The sequence below is a fragment of the Oncorhynchus masou genome, unplaced genomic scaffold (genome assembly GCF_036934945.1).
Source record: "Oncorhynchus masou masou isolate Uvic2021 unplaced genomic scaffold, UVic_Omas_1.1 unplaced_scaffold_3237, whole genome shotgun sequence".
Classification (NCBI taxonomy): domain Eukaryota; kingdom Metazoa; phylum Chordata; class Actinopteri; order Salmoniformes; family Salmonidae; genus Oncorhynchus; species Oncorhynchus masou.
This window is the reverse complement of record NW_027009652.1, coordinates 10,001-25,106: the sequence shown is the minus strand read 5'-3', so window position 1 is coordinate 25,106 and position 15,106 is coordinate 10,001. Positions and strand designations below refer to the sequence as shown.

General features: G+C 47.3%; 1 long non-coding RNA gene and 1 pseudogene across 1 annotated transcript; both read left to right on the top strand.

Annotated features, from left to right (window-relative positions):
- The first annotated feature begins 449 nt into the window (after positions 1-449).
- On the top strand, positions 450-2,023 carry LOC135534272 (uncharacterized). The gene is made up of 3 exons (XR_010454659.1): positions 450-488; positions 1,065-1,143; positions 1,945-2,023. It is a non-coding gene; the product is annotated as an uncharacterized LOC135534272 (long non-coding RNA).
- Positions 2,024-3,390: 1,367 nt separating this feature from the next.
- On the top strand, positions 3,391-5,883 carry LOC135534270 (tyrosine--tRNA ligase, cytoplasmic-like; annotated as a pseudogene).
- Positions 5,884-15,106: the final 9,223 nt, after the last annotated feature.

Sequence of the window (15,106 nt, the reverse complement as noted above, 5' to 3'; positions counted from 1 at the left end):
GGACGTGATCGTCTGTCGTCCATGGTAACAGAACATGATGCTAAGAAGGCTGGAGCCGAGGTAGTTAAACAGGTGGACCACCTCCTCAGTGGTCTGCTCTACCCTGACTACAGGTAATAACATGGTTATAACACCTTCTACTCAGTGGTCTGACCCTGACTACAGGTAATAACATGGTTATAACACCCTCAGTGGTCTGCTCTACCCTGGACTACAGGTAATAACATGGTTATAACACCCTCAGTGGTCTGCTCTCCCTGGACTACAGGTAACATGGTTATAACACCTTCTACTCAGTGGTCTGCTCTACCCTGGACTACAGGTAATAACATGGTTATAACACCCTCTACCTCAGTGGTCTGCCTCCACCTTGACTACAGGTAATAACATGGTTATAACACCCTCAGTGGTCTGCTCTACCCTGACTACAGGTAATAACATGGTTATAACACCTTCTACTCAGTGGTCTGCTCTACCCTGGACTACAGGTACAACATGGTTATAACACCCTCTACCTCAGTGGTCTGCTCTACCCTGACTACAGGTAATAACATGGTTATAACACCCTCAGTGGTCTGCTCTACTCCTGACTACAGGTAATAACATGGTTATAACACCTCAGTGGTCTGCTCCACCCTGACTACAGGTAATAACATGGTTTTAACACCCTCAGTGGTCTGCTCTACCCTGGACTACAGGTAATAACATGGTTATAACACCCTCTACTCAGTGGTCTGCTCTACCCTGACTACAGGTAATAACATGGTTACAACACCCTGTGCGGTCTGCTCTACTCCTGACTACAGGTAACATGGTTATAACACCTTGTGGTCTGCTCTACCCTGGACTACAGGTAATAACATGGTTATAACACCCTCAGTGGTCTGCTCACCTTGACTACAGGTAATAAACATGGTTATAACACCTCTTACTCAGTGGTCTGCTCTACTCCTGGACTACAGGTAATAACATGGTTATAACACCCTCAGTGGTCTGCTCTACCCTGGACTACAGGTAAACATGGTTATAACAGGCTTGCAACCCATTCCCCGTCTGTGTTTTAGGCTCTGGATGAGGAGTATCTGAAAGTAGATGCCCAGTTTTGAGGAGTCGATGAGGAAGATCTTCACCCTGGCTGAGAAGGTACCCTGAACCTTCTGACCTGTTCATCAACTGTCAGCACTGTCCCCTCTTGTAGAGAGAGATGTCTGTACATTCACTTAATTCATTGGTCAACTGGGAAATAAGTTTTGAATAATGTATGAATTCTGAAAATTACCTCCCTCCTTCCCTCGATCTTTTCCTCCATCTCTTCCTTCCTCTCTCTCTCTCTCTCTCTCTCTCTCTCCATCTCTTCCTTCCCCTCTCTCTCCATCTCTCTTCCTTCCCTCCTCTCTCTCTCTCTCCATCTCTTCCTTCCTTCCTCTCTCTCTCTCCATCTCTTCCTTCCTCTCTCTCTCTCCTCTCCATCTCTTCCTTCCCTCTCCCTCTCTCTCTCTCTCTCTCTCTCCTTCCTTCCTTCCCTCTCTCTCTCTCTCTCCATCTCTTCCTTCCTCTCTCTCTCTCTCTCTCCATCTCTTTCCTTCCCCCTCTCTCTCTCTCTCCATCTCTTCCTTCCTCGATCTCTCTCTCTCTCTCCATCTCTTCCTTCCCTCGACCTCTCTCTCTCTCTCTCTCTCTCCATCTCTTCCTTCCCTCGATCTCTCTCTCTCTCTCTCTCTCTCCATCTCTTCCTTCCCCTCGATCTCTCTCTCTCTCTCTCTCTCTCCATCTCCCTTCCCTCGATCTCTCTCTCTCACTCTCTCTCTCTCTCTCCATCTCTTCCTTCCCTCGATCTCTCTCTCTCTCTCTCTCCATCTCTTCCTTCCCTCGATCTCTCTCTCTCTCTCTCTCTCCATCTCTTCCTTCCCCTCGATCTCTCTCTCTCTCTCTCTCTCCCTCCAGTACCTGCCCTCCCTGGGCTATGCTGGGCGGTCCCATCTGATGAACCCCATGGTACCAGGACTGACTGGAGCCAAGATGAGTTCTTTCAGAGGAGGCGAGTGTCACAAACCCTTTAATGTTTATAATTCATTCATCCTCTCCTCTTTCTTTTGGAGGTAATGATTTTGTTTTAATCAATCCAAAACCAACACAGCCTGTGGGTTGTATTTACACACGAACAGTAGCAAAGCATTTTGCAACAGAAAAATGAACATTTCCCTATTGGACAAGTTCAGGTGGAGCTTTCCCGTTTGTTTGTTTTTCTTCTGGTTGGTTCATAATGAACATGGCCCTGTGTGTTTCCTGTTGACCTTTGTAGGAGTCTAAGATTGACCTCCTGGACAGGAAGGAAGATGTGAAGAAGAAGCTGAAGAAGGCTTTCTGTGAGCCGGGCAACATTGAGAACAACGGAGTCCTCTCATTTGTTAAACATGTCCTCTTCCCACTCATAGGAGGTGAGTGTCCCCGGCTTCCTGGTCTCTCCTGTTCTGTCCTTGTCTGTCCTGTCCTGTTCTGTCCTCGTCTCTCCTGTTCTGTCCTTGTCTGTCCTGTCCTCGTCTGTCCTGTCCTGTTCTGTCCTGTCCTGTTCTGTCCTCGTCTGTCCTGTCCTGTTCTGTCCTCGTCTCTCCTGTTCTGTCCTCGTTCTGTCCTCGTCTCTCCGGTTCTGTCCTCGTCTCTCCGGTTCTGTCCTCCTCCCCTCCTCCCTAACCCTGGTTCCTCCCCCTGTCGTCCTCCTCTCTCCTGTCGTCCTCGTCCTCTCTCCTGTCGTCCTCGTCCTCTCTCCTGTCGTCCTCTCTCCTCGTCCTCTCTCCTGTCCTCCTCTCCCTCCTCTCTCCTGTCCTCCTCTCCCTCCTCTCTCCTGTCATCCTCCTCTCTCCTGTCATCCTCCTCTCTCCTGTCCCCGCCCCCTCCTCCTGTCCCCGCCCCTCTCTCCTGTCCCTCGCCCTCTCTCCTGTCCTCGCCCTTCTCCTCGTCCTCGCCCCTCTCCTGTCGTCCTCCCTCTCTCCTGTCGTCCTCGTCCTCCCTCTCCTGTCGTCCTCGCTCTCTCCTGTCCTCCTCTCCCTCCCCTGGTTCCTCCCCCTGTCGTCCTCCTCTCTCCTGTCCTCCTCCTCTCTCCTATCCTCCTCCTCTCTCCTGTCCTCCTCTCTCCTGTCGTCCTCCTCTCTCCTGTCGTCCTCCTCTCTCCTGTCCTCCTCCTCTCTCCTGTCCTCCTCCTCTCTCCTGTCCTCCTCTCCCTCCCCTGGTCCCTCCCCCTGTCGTCCTCCTCCCTCTACATTCTTCCTGTTCCAGGCACTCACTAGAGTCAGCATGTCTGTGTTGCGTCCCAGAGTTCTCCATCAAAAGAGACCCCAAGTTCGGAGGAGACAAACCTACACAGACTTTGATGAAGTGGAGAAAGAATTTGGCATGAAGAGGTACGCACGTGATATGTTGTAGGGACCACTGTTGAAGGCCCATCATGCATTGGTTTGACCTCTAACCTCTGCCGTCTAGCTGATCCATCCTGGTGACCTGAAGGCGGGCGGAGGTGGCCCTAACAAGCTGCTCGACCCAATCAGGAAAAAGTTTGAGACTCCAGAGCCCGTAAACTCTCCAACACGGCCTATCCAGACCGTCAAAGAACAGTTAGTAGAACCTACTAAACTCTCCAACACGGCCTATCCAGACCCACAAAAGAACAGTTAGTAGAACCTACTGTTACCAACTCACCGTCATATACCTCAAGGCTTCCAGTAGGACCTGTAGGAGACTGTTCCTCATGACCCTTGACCCTGTGTCCCCCCTGTCAGAGGGAGCAGGGAAGGGGAACCCTAAAGTAGACCTATAGGAGACTGTTCCTCCTGACCCTTGACCCTGTGTGTCTCTGTGTCCCCCCTGTCAGAGGGAGCCCTAAAGTAGACCTATAGGAGACTGTTCCTCTTGACCCTTGACCCTGTGTGTCTCTGTGTCCCCCTGTCAGAGGGAGCAGGAAGTGGGAACCCTAAAAGTAGACCTATAGGAGACTGTTCCTCATGACCCTTGACCCTGTGTGTCTCTGTGTCCCCCCTGTCAGAGGGAGCCCTAAAGTAGACCTATAGTAGACTGTTCCTCTTGACCCTTGACCCTGTGTGTCTCTGTGTCCCCCTGTCAGAGGGAGCAGGGAAGGGGAACCCTAAAGTAGACCTATAGGAGACTGTTCCTCTTGACCCTTGACCCTGTGTGTCTCTGTGTCCCCCCTGTCAGAGGGAGCAGGGAAGGGGAACCCTAAAGTAGCGGAAGAGGATGAGCTGGTTCCCTCCAGACTGGACATCAGGGTGGGCAAGGTCATCAGTGTGGAGAAGGTACTCATTCACTCATTCATTCATTCATTTACTCATTCATTCATTTACTCATTCACACACTCATTCATTCATTTACTCATTCACCCACTCATTCATTCATTTACTCATTCACACACTCATTCATTCATTTACTCATTCACACACTCATTCATTCATTTACTCATTCATTCACTCATTCATTTACTCATTCACTCACTCATTCATTCATTCATTCATTTAGTCATTCATTCATTTACTCATTCACTCATTCATGCATTCATTCATTTACTCATTCATTCATTTACTCATTTACTCATTCACTCATTTACTCATTCATTCATTTACTCATTCACTCATTCATTCATGCATTCATTCATTTACTCATTCATTCATTTACTCATTCATTCATTTACTCATTCACTCATTTACTCATTCATTCATTTACTCATTCACTCATTCATTCATTCATTTAGTCATTCATTCATTTACTCATTCACTCATTCATTCATGCATTCATTCATTTACTCATTCATTCATTTACTCATTCACTCATTTACTCATTCACTCATTTACTCATTCACTCATTTACTCATTCATTTACTCGCTCATTCATTTACTCGTTCATTCATTTACTCGTTCATTCATTTACTCGTTCATTCATTTACTCACTCATTCATTCACTCATTCATTTACTTACTCATTCATTTACTCACTCATTCATTCATTTACTCATTTACTCATTCACTCATTTACTCGTTCATTCATTTACTCGTTCATTCATTTACTCGTTCATTCATTTACTCATTTACTCATTCATTTATTCATTCATTTACTCACTCATTCATTCATTTACTCACTCATTCATTCATTTACTCACTCATTCATTCATTTACTCATTCATTCATTTACTCATTCATTCACTCATTCACTCGCTCATTCATTTACTCATTCACTCATTTACTCATTCACTCATTTACTCATTCACTCATTCACTCATTCACTCGCTCATTCATTTACTCATTCATTCATTTACTCATTCATTCATTCACTCATTTACTCATTCACTCATTCACTCGCTCATTCATTTACTCGTTCATTCATTTACTCATTCATTCATTTACTCATTCATTCATTCACTCATTTACTCATTCACTCATTCATTCATTCATTCATTCATTCATTCTTATTTAAAGGGAAGACCCTTTTTTTGAGAGAAATGCTGAATTCCAAATGGTGGAAATCCCCCCCAGCCTATCAGAGAGCAAGACGAGGAGAAATTACTGATTTAGATCCGATCTTTGATCAGAAGAGGCTCGGGGGGATCTGGGATACAGCAAATCATCTCTAATTTCCTTTCCTTCTCTTCACTGATTGGTCTTTCTCTGCCTGTCCTTCGCCGGCTCAGCATCCGGATGCTGATTCGCTGTACCTGAGAAGAAGACGTCGGAGAGGCGGAGCCAAGGACGGTGGTGAGCGGCCTGGTGGCCTACGCCCCCAGGAGGCCTTGCAGGACAGGCTGGTGGTGTTGCTATGCAACCTGAAGCCCCAGAAGATGAGGGGGGTGGAGTCCCAAGCCATGCTGCTCTGTGCCTCCATGTGAGTCTTTCCCTCCTTTTCTCCTCTCTTCCTGCGTACCGGTACTCCTTCCTTTGTCTTTTCTCCTGTCCTCCTGCTTCTATCCTCTCTCTCTGTTCCTCTCTCTCTGTTCCTCTCTCTCTGTTCCTCTCTCCCTCTGTTCCTCTCTGCTCTCTCTCTCTCTCTCTCTCTCTCTCTCTCTCTCTCTCTCTCTCTGTTCCTCTCCTCTCTCTCTCTCTCTCTCTCTCTGTTCCTCTCCTCTCTCTCCTCTCTCTCTCTCTGTTCCTCTCTCTCTCTCTCTCTCTCTCTCTCTCTCTCTGTTCCTCTCTCTCTGTTCCTCTGTTCCCTCCTCTCTCTCTCTCTCTGTTCCTCTCTCTGTTCCTCTCTCTCTGTTCTCTCTCCTCCTCTCTCTCTGTTCCTCTCTCTGTTCCTCTCTCCTCTCTCTCTCTGTTCCTCTCTACTCTCTCTCACTCTCTGTTCCTCTCTCCTCTCTCTCCTCTCTCTGTTCCCCTCTCCTCTCCTCTCTCTGTTCCCCTCTTCTCTCTCCTCTCTCTGTTCCTCTCTCTCGCTCTCTCCTCTGTTCCTCTCTCTCTCTCTCCTCTCTGTTCCTCTCTCTCTCCTCTCTCTCTCTCTCTCTGTCTGTTCCTCTCTCCCCTCTCTCTCTGTTTCTGTCTCTCTGTGTGTGTCACCGGACAAAGCCCACCCATTTCCTCATCCATCACTTCCTGACTCTCTTCTCTCTGGCTGTTAACCCAGTGAGGGGATCTCAGAAGAGTGAGCTCTTGACCCCCTGAGGGGTCGTCACCCGGGAACGGGTGTTCGTTGAGGGGTACGAGACGGGCAAGCCAGACGACAAACTAAATCCAAAGAAAAGCTGTGGGAGAAACTACAGGTATGTCTGAATGACCCCGCTTTCTTCAAATGACAGAATGTTCTTTCAGCTAGTTGGAGAGAATTTCAGTTCATTTTTGATGATCTGTTCCACTTGTTTCCCAACGCCTAACGCTGCTATATTTATTTTGCTACTTGCTAGTGAACGTCCATTTCAGAGTATATTAGATGTGTCTCTCTCTCCAGGTGGACCTGAAGGTGTCTCTCTCTCTCTCCAGGTGGACCTGAAGGTGTCTCTCTCTCCAGGTGGACCTGAAGGTGTCTTCTCTCTCCAGGTGGGACCTGAAGGTGTCTCTCTTCTCTCTCTCTCCAGGTGGACCTGAAGGTGTCTTCTCTCTCCAGGTGGACCTGAAGGTGTCTCTCTCTCTCCAGGTGGACCTGAAGGTGTCTCTCTCTCTCTCCAGGTGGACCTGAAGGTGTCTCTCTCTCTCTCTCTCTCCAGGTGGACCTGAAGGTGTCTCTCTCTCTCCAGGTGGACCTGAAGGTGTCTCTCTCTCTCCAGGTGGACCTGAAGTTGTCCCTCTCTCTCTCTCCAGGTGGACCTGAAGGTGCCCTCTCTCTCTCTCCAGGTGGACCTGAAGGTGTCTCTCTCTCTCCAGGTGGACCTGAAGGTGTCTCTCTCTCTCTCCAGGTGGACCTGAAGGTGTCTCTCTCTCTCCAGGTGGACCTGAAGGTGTCTCTCTCTCTCTCCGGGGTGGACCTGAAGGTGTGTCTCTCTCTCTCTCCAGGTGGACCTGAAGGTGTCTCTCTCTCTCCAGGTGGACCTGAAGGTGTGTCTCTCTCTCCAGGTGGACCTGAAGGTGTGTCTCTCTCTCTCCAGGTGGACCTGAAGGTGTCTCTCTCTCCAGGTGGGACCTGAAGGTGTGTCTCTCTGTCCAGGTGGACCTGAAGGTGTGTCTCTCTCTCCAGGTGGACCTGAAGGTGTCTCTCTCTCCAGGTGGACCTGAAGGTGTCTCTCTGTCCAGGTGGACCTGAAGGTGTCTCTCTCTCTCTCTCCAGGTGGACCTGAAGGTGTCTCTCTCTCTCTCCAGGTGGACCTGAAGGTGTCTCTCTCTCTCTCCAGGTGGACCTGAAGGTGTCTCTCTCTCTCCAGGTGGACCTGAAGGTCTCTCTGTCCAGGTGGACCTGAAGGTGTCTCTCTCTCTCCAGGTGGACCTGAAGGTGTCTCTCTCTCTCTCTGTCCAGGTGGACCTGAAGGTGTAGCTCTCTCTCTCCAGGTGGACCTGAAGGTGTGGCTCTCTCTCTCCAGGTGGACCTGAAGGTGTCTTCTCTCTCTCCAGGTGGACCTCTCTCTCTCTCTCCAGGGTGGACCTGAAGGTGTGGCTCTCTCTCTCCTCCAGGTGGACCTGAAGGTGTGTCTCTCTCTGTCCTGGACCTCTCTCTCTCCAGGTGGACCTGAAGGTGTCTCTCTCTCTCTCCTGTGACCTGAAGGTGTCCTCTCTCTCCAGGTGGACCTGAAGGTGTTCCTCTCTCTCTCTCCAGGTGGACCCTGAAGGTGTCTCTCTCTCTCTCTCCAGGTGGACCTGAAGGTGCCTCTCTCTCCAGGTGGGACCTGAAGGTGGCTCTCTCTCTCCAGGTGGACCTGAAGGTGTCTCTCTCTCTGGGGACCTGAAGGTGTCTCTCTCTCAGGTGGACCTGAAGGCTTGGCTCTCTCTGACCTGAAGGTGTGTCTCTCTCTGTCCAGGTGACCTGAAGGTGTGTCTCTCTCTCTCTCCAGGTGGACCTGAAGGTGTGGCTCTCTCTCTCTCTCCAGGTGGACCTGAACCTCTCTCTCTCCAGGGTGGACCTGAAGGTGTCTCTCTCTCTCTCTCTCCAGGTGGACCTGAAGGTGGCTCTCTCTCTCTCTCCAGGTGGACCTGAAGGTGTAGCTCTCTCCTCTCTCCAGGTGGACCTGAAGGTGTCTCTCTCTCCAGGTGGACCCAAAGGTGTCTCTCTCTCTCTCTCCAGGTGGACCTGAAAGGTGGCTCTCTCTCTCTCCAGGTGGACCTGAAGGTCTCTCTCTCTCTCTCCAGGTGGACCTGAAGGTGTCTCTCTCTCTCTGTCCAGGTGGACCTGAAAGGTGTCTCTCTCTCTCTCTCCAGGTGGACCTGAGGGTGTCCCTCTCCTCTCTGTCCAGGTGGACCTGAAGGTCTCTCTCTCTCTCTGTCCAGGTGGACCTGAAGGTGTGTCTCTCTCTCTCTCTCTCTCCAGGTGGACCTGAAGGTGTCTCTGTCTCTCTCCAGGTGGACCTGAAGGTGTCTCTGTCTCTCTCTCTCTCTGTCCAGGTGGACCTGAAGGGTGTGGCTCTCTGTCTCTCTGTCCAGGTGGACCTGAAGTGTCTCTGTCTCTCTCTCTCTCCAGGTGGACCTGAAGGTGTCTCTCTCTCAGGTCTCTCTCTCTCTGTCCATTTGACCTGAAGGTGTCTCTCTCTCTCTCTCCAGGTGGACCTGAAGGTGTGGCTCTCTCTCTCTCTCCAGGTGGACCTGAAGGTGTCTCTCTCTCTCTCTCCAGGTGGACCAGCTGTGTCTCTCTCTCTCTCCAGGTGGACCTGAAGTGTGGCTCTCTCTCTCTCTCTCCAGGTGGACTGAAGGTGTCTTCTCTCTCTCTCTCCAGGTGGACCTGAAGGTGTGTCTCTCTCTCTCCAGGTGGACCTGAAGGTGTCTCTCTCTCTCTGTCCAGGTGGACCTGAAGGTGTGTCTCTCTCTCTCTCCAGGTGGACCTGAAGGTGTCTCTCTCTCTCTCTCCAGGTGGACCTGAAGGTGTGTCTCTCTCTCTCTCTCCAGGTGGACCTGAAGGTGTGTCTCTCTCTCTCCAGGTGGACCTGAAGGTGTGTCTCTCTCTCTCTCCAGGTGGACCTGAAGGTGTCTCTCTCTCCAGGTGGACCTGAAGGTGTCTGGATACTGAGGGTTTCTGTCTGTCTCTCTCTCTCCAGGTGGACCTGAAGGTGTCAGGACAGTGTGTAGCCCAGTGGCAGGACAAACACCTGATGACCAAACTGGGACACATCACCTGTAAAACACTGAAGGGAGGCAACATCAGCTAAGAGACACATGGTCAATCCCTTTCATTCTCTCTACTCGCCCAGCTTCCTTCCCCAGAGAACTCTACACACGTCACCACGGCAACGTCACTCTCACTTCCTGACCGGAGAGCTAATCATTCCTTCCTTTGTCTCTCTCTCTCTCTGCTCTCTTCCTCTCTCTCTTTCTTCCTCTCTCTCTCTCCTCTCTCTCTCTCTCTCTTCCTCTCTCTCTCTCTCTCTCTCTCTCTCTCTCTCTCTTTCTCTTCTTTCTCTCTCTTTCTTCCTCTCTTTCTCTCTCTGTCTCTGTTAAATAAAACTGTCTTATCTACTATCTATCTCTGCTGTGTTTTCCCCTCCTGATGTTTAAGTAATCGTATGGCTCTGTAATTGCTTGAGGAGTTAATGTCGATATCTCCGTCTGGTGCCCTCTGTTTTTTTAAAACACATTGTTGTTTCATGGTCTTGAGGAAAATACGGAACGACGCTGGTTGTCACCCATTAACCCGAGAGACACGCCGAGCCATCAACAGTCTCTACTGTCCACTATGTCTTAGATCATCCACGATGCCCTAGGACCTATCCTTCAGTGTAGAAATCTATTGCGTTGGTGTGAGAAAAGTGGGATGTGACACGGTTGAATGGGTAGGTAATTACGGTCCTTTCCTGTGAAACGCTGCCATTACTCTTATGTCATGCCTATCACCTGAAAAATGAAATAAACCGGTTGGAGTTCAGTGGTTGTCTTCCATCTGCAGTGTCCTCTGGACTGAGACGTTCACCTCCAGTCATGGCCAGAACGTGCAAAGATCTGCCCAGTTAAACAATGTGTTGTGAGATGTGTTTGAAATCTGATGCTGTGAACATTTTTGTTTTTGTATTGACAGTGAAAGCTTAAACCAAGTGTCTAAGGAGGTTGCCTAGTATGAATTTACATCCTGCCTGAATGATGATAGGTATGGTTAAAAAAAAAACAGTTCTATATCACTTAAACCAGTTCTATATCACTTAAACCAGTTCTATATCACTTAAACCAGTTCTATATCACTTAAACCAGGTCTATATCACTTAAACCAGTGGTTTCCACAAAGTCACCCAACTGAAAAAACACAAACTAATGTGATTTGAAATACAATTTTTTATAATCTTTTCATAACAAAGTAAATAACTTTTTTTTTTTTTTTATCAACAAAATGTTAGCCGTTTCCATGACAATAAGAAGTGACAATGTGCAGAGAGTCAAAAGAGAATAATTAGTTCCATGATTAAAAACATTTGCTGGACAAGGTGTCTTGTCATTGTGGAAAGCCTGTGTTTGTCTCCCAAATTGCGCCCTATGAGCCCTGGGCAATATATAGGGATTTAGGGTTCCATTCGGGCCAGATACCCTAGGCTACTTCAAACAGTGTGAAAGTAGGAATATACAGTAAATGTTTAAAATACTTTTTTATTTTCTGCTTTTTTAAAAGAAGAAACAAACAAACACTTGTGAACTAAAGGCTCTATTCAGTGTCTAAAGCCGAAGCGTAACCGATTGAGTGATACACATGTGAAGGTCATGTCCGATACGGCCGATAACATGCGCCGTTTACTGTGGACGCGAACGCCGCTAACATCGCCTTGACATTTACATCTATTATAAATGTAAATCTTTAAACGCTGTGACGCTGAACTTCTGAGTGGATAGAGTCCAGCCCTTTAGTCAGCGAAAGATAGACAACCCTCTCTCTTTAGTGTTACTATTATAGGGTTCCATAGGGCTCTGGTCTAAAGTAGTGCACTATATAGGGAATAGGGCTCTGGTCTAAAGTAGTGCACTATATAGGGAATAGGGTTCCATAGGGCCCTGGTCTAAAGTAGTGCACTATATAGGGAATAGGGTTCCATAGGGCTCTGGTCTAAAGTAGTGCACTATATAGGGAATAGGGTTCTGGTCTAAAGTAGTGCACTATATAGGGAATAGGGCTCTGGTCTAAAGTAGTGCACTATATAGGGAATAGGGTTCCATAGGGCCCTGGTCTATAGTAGTACCACTATATAGGGAATAGGACTCTGGTCTATAGTAGTGCACTATATAGGGAATAGGGCTCTGGTCTAAAGTAGTGCACTATATAGGGAATAGGGTTCCATAGGGCTCTGGTCTAAAGTAGTGCACTATATAGGGAATAGGGTTCTATAGGGCTCTGGTCTAAAGTAGTGCACTATATAGGGAATAGGGTTCCATAGGGCTCTGGTCTAAAGTAGTGCACTATATAGGGAATAGGGCTCTGGTCTAAAGTAGTGCACTATATAGGGAATAGGGCTCTGGTCTAAAGTAGTGCACTATATAGGGAATAGGGCTCTGGTCTAAAGTAGTGCACTATATAGGGAATAGGGCTCTGGTCTAAAGTAGTGCACTATATAGGGAATAGGGCTCTGGTCTATAGTAGTGCACTATATAGGGAATAGGGTTCTGGTCTAAAGTAGTGCACTATATAGGGAATAGGGCTCTGGTCTATAGTAGTACCACTATATAGGGAATAGGGTTCTGGTCTAAAGTAGTGCACTATATAGGGAATAGGGCTCTGGTCTAAAGTAGTGCACTATATAGGGAATAGGGTTCCATAGGGCTCTGGTCCATAGTAGTGCACTATATAGGGAATAGGGTTCCATAGGGCTCTGGTCTAAAGTAGTGCACTATATAGGGAATAGGGCTCTGGTCTAAAGTAGTGCACTATATAGGGAATAGGGCTCTGGTCTAAAGTAGTGCACTATATAGGGAATAGGGCTCTGGTCTATAGTAGTGCACTATATAGGAGGTTCTGGTCTAAAGTAGTGCACTATATAGGGGAATAGGGCTCTGGTCTATAGTAGTACCACTATATAGGGAATAGGGTTCTGGTCTAAAGTAGTGCACTATATAGGGAATAGGGCTCTGGTCTAAAGTAGTGCACTATATAGGGAATAGGGTTCCATAGGGCTCTGGTCCATAGTAGTGCACTATATAGGGAATAGGGTTCCATAGGGCTCTGGTCTAAAGTACCTATATGGGAATAGGGTTCCATAGGGCTCTGGTCTAAAGTAGTGCACTATATAGGGAATAGGGTTCCATAGGGCTCTGGTCTAAAGTAGTGCACTATATAGGGAATAGGGTTCCATAGGGCTCTGGTCTAAAGTAGTGCACTATATAGGGAAATAGGGCTCTGGTCTAAAGTAGTGCACTATATAGGGAATAGGGTTCCATAGGGCCCTGGTCTAAAAGTAGTGCACTATGTAGGGAATAGGGTGCCTTGTATCTAGTACTATCAGGAGACATATTTAGTACAGACTTGTGGATTTGATTGAATAAAACTGACTCTGTAAAATCTCATTAAAAATAGACTTTTTCTTACAAACAAACCATTTTTGACGAAAGAGTTGAACTCAAACCAAGCTTGAATATTTGGTTGTAAACGTGCCGATACAGTATTAATAAGGAACGTTGTTTAAAAGGAACTTAGAGACACACATTAAAAAATCAACAACATAAAGACATGGTAACAGGGAGAACACCCATACATATTGTCTTTGAATGCAGGGGAATGGTGTCTGGTAACTATAAGGAATGGACATAGTGTGTTCTCTTCCTGGGGATTCCTCCCAAACGCAACCCCATTCTCTGGTCAATAGTAGTGCACTATGTAGGGAATAGGGCTCTGGTCTAAAGTAGTGCACTATATAGGGAATAGGGCTCTGGTCTAAAGTAGTGCACTATATAGGGAATAGGGCTCTGGTCTAAAGTAGTGCACTATATAGGGAATAGGGTTCCATAGGGTTCTGGTCTAAAGTAGTGCACTATATAGGGAATAGGGCTCTGGTCTAAAGTAGTGCACTATATAGGGAATAGGGCTCTGGTCTAAAGTAGTGCACTATATAGGGAATAGGGTTCCATAGGGTTCTGGTCTAAGTAGTGCACTATATAGGGAATAGGGTTCCATGGGCTCTGGTCTAAAGTAGTGCACTATATAGGGAATAGGGTTCCATAGGGCTCTGGTCTAAAGTAGTGCACTATATAGGAATAGGGTTCCATAGGGCTCTGGTCTATAGTAGTACCACTATAGGGAATAGGGTTCTGGTCGAAAGTAGTGCACTATATATAGGGAATAGGGTTCTGCAATTAGAAAGTAGTGCACTATGGGGAATAGGGTTCTGGTCGAAAGTAGTACCACTATATAGGGAATAGGGTTCCATAGGGCCCTGGTCTAAAGTAGTGCACTATATAGGGGAATAGGGTTCTGGTCGAAAGTAGTGCACTATATAGGGAATAGGGTTCTGGTCGAAAGTAGTACCACTATATAGGGAATAGGGTTCCATAGGGCCCTGGTCTAAAGTAGTGCACTATATAGGGAATAGGGTTCTGGTCGAAAGTAGTGCACTATATAGGGAATAGGGTTCTGGTCGAAAGTAGTACCACTATATAGGGAATAGGGTTCCATAGGGCCCTGGTCTAAAGTAGTGCACTATATAGGGAATAGGGTTCTGGTCTAAAGTAGTGTACTATATAGGGAATAGGGTTCCATAGGGCCCTGGTCTAAAGTAGTGCACTATATAGGGAATAGGGCTCTTGTCTATAGTAGTACCACTATATAGGGAATAGGGCTCTGGTCTATAGTAGTACCACTATATAGGGAATAGGGTTCTGGTCTAAAGTAGTGCACTATATAGGGAATAGGGTTCTGGTCTAAAGTAGTGTACTATATAGGAATGATCAGTAGTACCACTATATAGGGGAATAGGGCTCTGGTCTATAGTGGTACCACTATATAGGGAATAGGGCTCTGGTCTATAGTAGTGCACTATATAGGGAATAGGGCTCTGGTCTATAGTAGTGCACTATATAGGGAATAGGGTTCTGGTCTATAGTAGTGCACTATATAGGGAATAGGGCTCTGGTCTATAGTTTTACCACTATATAGGGAATAGGGCCCTGGTCTAAAGTAGTGCACTATATAGGGAATAGGTTCCCATAGGGCTCTGGTCTAAAGTAGTGCACTATATAGGGAATAGGGTTCTGGTCGAAAGTAGTGCACTATATAGGGAATAGGGTTCTGGTCGAAAGTAGTGCACTATATAGGGAATAGGGTTCTGGTCGAAAGTAGTGCACTATATAGGGAATAGGGTTCTGGTCTATAGTAGTACCACTATATAGGGAATAGGGTTCTGGTCTAAAGTAGTGCACTATATAGGGAATAGGGCTCTGGTCTATAGTAGTACCACTATATAGGGAATAGGGCTCTGGTCTATAGTGGTACCACTATATAGGGAATAGGGCTCTGGTCTAAAGTAGTGCACTATATAGGGAATAGGTTCCCATAGGGCTCTGGTCTAAAGTAGTGCACTA